The sequence below is a fragment of the Camellia sinensis genome, chromosome 9 (assembly GCF_055761805.1).
Source record: "Camellia sinensis isolate YWXY chromosome 9, ASM5576180v1, whole genome shotgun sequence".
Classification (NCBI taxonomy): Eukaryota; Viridiplantae; Streptophyta; class Magnoliopsida; order Ericales; family Theaceae; genus Camellia; species Camellia sinensis.
In genome coordinates this window covers 164,860,151-164,865,300 of record NC_138969.1, presented here as the reverse complement: position 1 = coordinate 164,865,300, position 5,150 = coordinate 164,860,151, and the positions used below count along the sequence as shown (strand labels likewise).

General features: G+C 35.0%; 1 pseudogene across 1 annotated transcript; it reads right to left on the bottom strand.

The window, feature by feature from the left end:
• Nucleotides 1–577: 577 nt before the first annotated feature.
• Nucleotides 578–3,631, bottom strand: LOC114299264 (G-type lectin S-receptor-like serine/threonine-protein kinase At1g11330; annotated as a pseudogene). Its single transcript, XR_014340536.1, has 6 exons — nucleotides 2,285–3,631; nucleotides 1,999–2,106; nucleotides 1,711–1,913; nucleotides 1,428–1,638; nucleotides 1,024–1,261; nucleotides 578–932 (listed from the first exon to the last, which is right to left on the bottom strand). The product of XR_014340536.1 is annotated as a G-type lectin S-receptor-like serine/threonine-protein kinase At1g11330 (transcript).
• Nucleotides 3,632–5,150: the final 1,519 nt, after the last annotated feature.

The window sequence follows — 5,150 nt, the reverse complement described above, 5'->3', positions numbered from 1 at the left end:
GCACTAATTCTTTTGTTTGTGTGTATACCTCATGTTAATTAAATAAATACTATATGAACCTAAGTTGGAAGGGTGTGTTGGTGCTGAAATCATTCAACTAATAAGATTAATGATTTTTTCCAACATGTTTAGGAACCGGCCTTGTTCAACAACAAGTAAATTCCAGATTAAGAAAAAACAAATCTTAAAATATAAGTGTTCCCACAAAGATTTGAATTGTAATTGTTTGTCCAATAAGGGCTAACAGAACACCAAAAATAGTTGTGGATAGGTCTGTTAGTAAACCACTTGATGCAAGTTGTTTACAATGTCATGTCCTTATGTACATGAAATTGGAAAAAAAATAAAAATAAAAATAATCATCTCGACACCTGTGATGTTACCGGCCATCAACAATTGTAACAGTAAATTCATTCCTAGAACATCTACTTTGGCTTTGTTGTGAAGACAGATTCTTTGGTGTTTGAGTAAATGCAGGTTGCTTTGGTGTTGGAAGATATGAAAATTCACTATTTAACATAGAAAGAACCATGGATATGGTAGGCCTATCTATTGCAAATTCTTGTACACAGAGCAGTCCAGCATGTACACATCTTAAAATCTCCGATCTGAAGTCTTGATAAGATATCGTTGGATCTATCAGCAACACAATGCTATCTTCCTTCCACAATTTCCAAGCCTGAAATTTTAACAACAATATGGCATGTAAAAGTTAGGTTTTGACAGTGAATAAACCTTTGAGTGTTGAACTAGGAAATGCAAATGAATCAAGTGGATTTACATATCCTAAAAGGCTCAAAGATTGCTCATCATTATAAAAACTTGTGTTCCGCCTTCCACTTACAATCTCTAGTAACAAAACACCAAAACTGAATACATCTGATTTCTCTGATAAGCTTCCTTGCATTGCATATTCCGGAGCCATATAGCCGCTACATCAAGTCAAAATTCATTTTATTGCATTAAATTAGGAGGTTCCACATTGAAAGAATGAAGACTTTGGAGAAAGAGGCAGGTACTTACTATGTTCCAACAACCCTTCTCGTATTGGCTTGGTGTTCATCGCCACAAACAATCCTTGCCATTCCAAAATCTGAAATTTTAGGGTTTAGCTCTTCATCCAACAAAATATTATTTGCCTTTAAATCTCGATGAATGATCCTTAATCTAGAATCCCTATGAAGGTATAGGAGGCCTCTGCCTATCCCTTCAATGATGTCGAAGCGTTTACTCCAATCTAGGAGCTTTTGTTTTTGTGGATCTAAAAGAATGTCATTCAAAAGAAAGTATAAGTGGGAGAAAAAGGCAAACAAAATTGATTTCATGACAAAAGTTCTAATTTTGGTAAAATGGTGAGTCTAAAGAGTAAAGATAACGAGTTATCTAACGAAAGCAACAACTTGTTAAGAGCTTTTACTTGTACTAACCAAAGAGAAATGCATCCAAGCTTTTATTTGGCATGTATTCATAGACTGACATCTTTTCTTTTGCTTCGACACAGCAGCCAAGGAGTCTAACTAGATTACGGTGCTGGAGTTTAGAAATCATCACAACTTCATTCATGAACTCCTCGAGGTCTTGTTCAGAGGACCTTGAAAGCCTTTTCACCGCTATTTCTTGTCCATCTGGAAATTTCCCCTAAAACGAACACCAAATTATTTCACTTGTTGACAAAACAAATTCAAGATCAGCGTGAACAATCATTATTACCTTGTACACTGGGCCAAAACCACCCTGTCCAAGCTTGTTGGTCCAGTTAAATTCGTCTGTTGCAATTGCAAGTTTCTCAAACTTGAAGAGTGGTAGTTCTTCAAGTTTAACTTGGTTCAAATTATCTTCAAACGGCACTTCAGTTGAGTGTTCTGGAGACCATTTCTTAAATGGTAGCATCTCATTGCTCTTCTTTTTGAATCCTGATACTAGTTCTAGGTTAGGTACTACATGATAGAAGAAAATGTTTTCTTAATTTCTGAGTCAGATTGATTAAATTTGTTGTACCTCTTTGTTTAACCATCACCATCCATATGAAGTATGAGCAGATGGATATCATTATTGACCCTACGATCACTGAAATCGCAATGACTAGTTTCAAGTCCCTCTTTTTATCTGTAAAACATAACAAATATCAAAATAGTTCAAGTAAAATGGACCACACAATTATTGATCTTTCGTTTTTTCTTTATTAGATCACCAAGTTTACTAAATAAGTACTAAAGTTTCTTGAGATCAACTACAAAGGGTTGAGTTTTAAGTTGCACAAGGATATGGACAGGCAATATTTTACCGAGCTCTGAATATGCCACGCGAATGTAAAGATCTGCCCCATCACTGGAGAATTTCTGTATGTCAATTAAGCTTCCACTCCATAACATGCAACCAATGCCATCATAATATGCATAAGCCGTGCATGAACAATTCTTCAAACACTGGTTTTTGCACTCATTTGATAGAACTGGTGACCACACTGCAAACACAGGTACTTTCATTGTTGTCAGCTTCAAAAACCCATCTCTCTTGCTTTCTTGGCTACTATTGCTACTGTTTCTCTCACACTGCAAATAACTTCTCCTCACACACCCGCTAATAAAATTTCCTCTATTCCATTCATCTACGTGTTTTGGCTCAAACCCTCTCAAACAAGAACAAATTAGTGAATCCTTCAAATTGCAGCTTCCAAATGGCCCACACTTGCCATAAATACCACAGTCAGTTTTTGGAGCTAACCAGTCAACCTCTGGTTCTTGCTTCCCTTGAGTCCAACCCATCTGCATTAGAGCTCCATCGTGATTCAAGAAAATGTATGTTAACACAGACTCATTTGCATAAGTGAAAGACACAGATACAGTTCCTTCTTTGTTATCTACCACATTAAAACCATCACCATACAGTGAAGTCATGTGTTGTACTCCAATAAAGATCTGACCGTTCCAAGGACCACTGCACCAATATGGATGGCTTCCATTCCATAAAAAAAATTCTGGAATGTTTAAAAGATTAATACCAGCAGAGAAGCTTCCAATGGATGGATCAGAAGGGTTTTCCCATGATTTCAACAGTATCTTTTCACCGGTACTTCCATCACTAGTAAACGTCATCTTCTCCAAGAATGAGTCTGAAGGGTATTGAAAACTCCCCCATGTTGTCCTTCCATTTGAGTTATCTACCAAAACAAAGTTCCCAAAGTCTAACAGGCGGGCACTTGAATTCACCATAGAATTTGGAACATTAGATGACCAAATAACTCTTTTTGCCCATTCAAAACCACTAGATTGCCATCTTTGGATATCATCAAAGACCCGAAAGAATCTATTAAAGGCCTGTCCCTATTAGCTACCCATACTACAGTCCTCACAGGGATGTTGTTGTACCAGATACCGACATAGTGATTGGTAGTATTGACAAGGCTGAAAAATCCCAATTGAAAAACTTTGTTTCTTGAGATTATACTTTCACGGTCATTAATGGGTTGAGTGAGAGTAATGGTGTCTATGGAAATGCTAAACTTGAAACAAATACAAGAAAAGAAGAGAATGAGAAGCTCAAGATATTGAATTGCATCTTTGCAGATGATGAGTCCCATAACTTTTTTTTTTTGGAGGGGGGGAGAGAGAGAGAGAGAGAGAGAGAGAGAGAGAGGTGGTGTTGAAGTGGTTAGTACTGGTTATGGTGAAGAGATGGAGAGAGATGGGAATGAAAAAGAAGATAAAGAGTAGTAATGTATAGTGATGAAACTGCCATGAATGATAGATGGGAGAGGCTGTGGCTGGGGCTTCCTGGACTAAGAAATTTGTACGAGTCTAATGTGTGAAGGATAAGATGATAATGTTTCTCTCTCTCTCTCTCTCTGTCTCTCTCTCTCTCTCTCTCTCTCAGAAAAAGACAGGCACTACAAGAAATTGCACTTTTGGTGACTAAATTTTTAGTCACCAAAAGTCAAATTTTAGTTGCCGAAAATTTTTCCCGACTAAATAGTTTGGTCACCGGCTTGGTCACAGGAAGATTGTTGGGGAAGGTATTGGCGACTAAAAAATATTTAGTCGCCGAAAGTCCTAAATTGGCAACTAAACAATTAGTCGCCAAAAGGAAGGTATTGGCGACTAATTTTTTTCAATTGCCGAAAGTCAGCAATTGACGACTAAAAATTTAGTTGCCTAAAGTTTTGAATAAATGTACTTTTTTGTTTTAGCGACTAAAATATTTAGTCACTAAAAACGTGGCACTCCTTTTTGGCTAAAAATTTTTTAATCGCTAAAATCATAGTTCTCCTTTTTAAGTACTAATTTTTTAGTTGCCAACAACTTTCATTTTTTTTTTTTGGGCCTACTAACTATTTAGTTGCCAACAAGTTCCCTTTTTATTTTTTGGCTACTAAATGTTTAGTTGCCAAAAACTTTTATTTTCTTTTGCCTACTAACTGTTTAGTCACCAACAAGTTCCTTTTTTATTTTTTGGCTACTAAATGTTTAGTTGTCAAAAGCTCTATTTATTAATTTTTTTTAAATGTACAAATTGAATATTTTTCATTAATTTCTAAATCATATGCATTCCACTATCAATGGAACCTGTAACGTGTACATATATAGAATAATACATCTATCAATTATAATCTAATCCATTATCAATAATACTCATTTCATTATCAACTATCCAAAATTTTTTAACTTGTAACATCATATTCCAAATATCATATAAATCCATACCAACCAAGTATAATCCATCTAAATTAAATATTAGATACAAAAACACTGAATTTCCACCACAGCAGATTGTACAAAAATATATGCCTTCCATATATAGAACAAATGCTCTTCGTGCACAAAAAATAAATATTCACAATAGCCCACGCAAAAGCAATTTGGAAAAATACAAAAAAAAAAAAAATAACCATTAGCACTTATTCAATAAAATTGACATTTCAAATTATAAAAATTATAAAATTAATAATTCTGATATATTATACTCTGCAAATTATAACAATTATAAAATTAATAATTCTAACTTTCTACCTATTAATACAATTTTTCTAAAGACTGATTGATGTCATTTGCCTATGTTGCAGCTTCAACTTCAACAAGAGCACACCTTAAAGACTTAATGATCTTCGATTCTTCATCACCAAACCCCATTTTGGCCAACCTTGATTTTGTTTT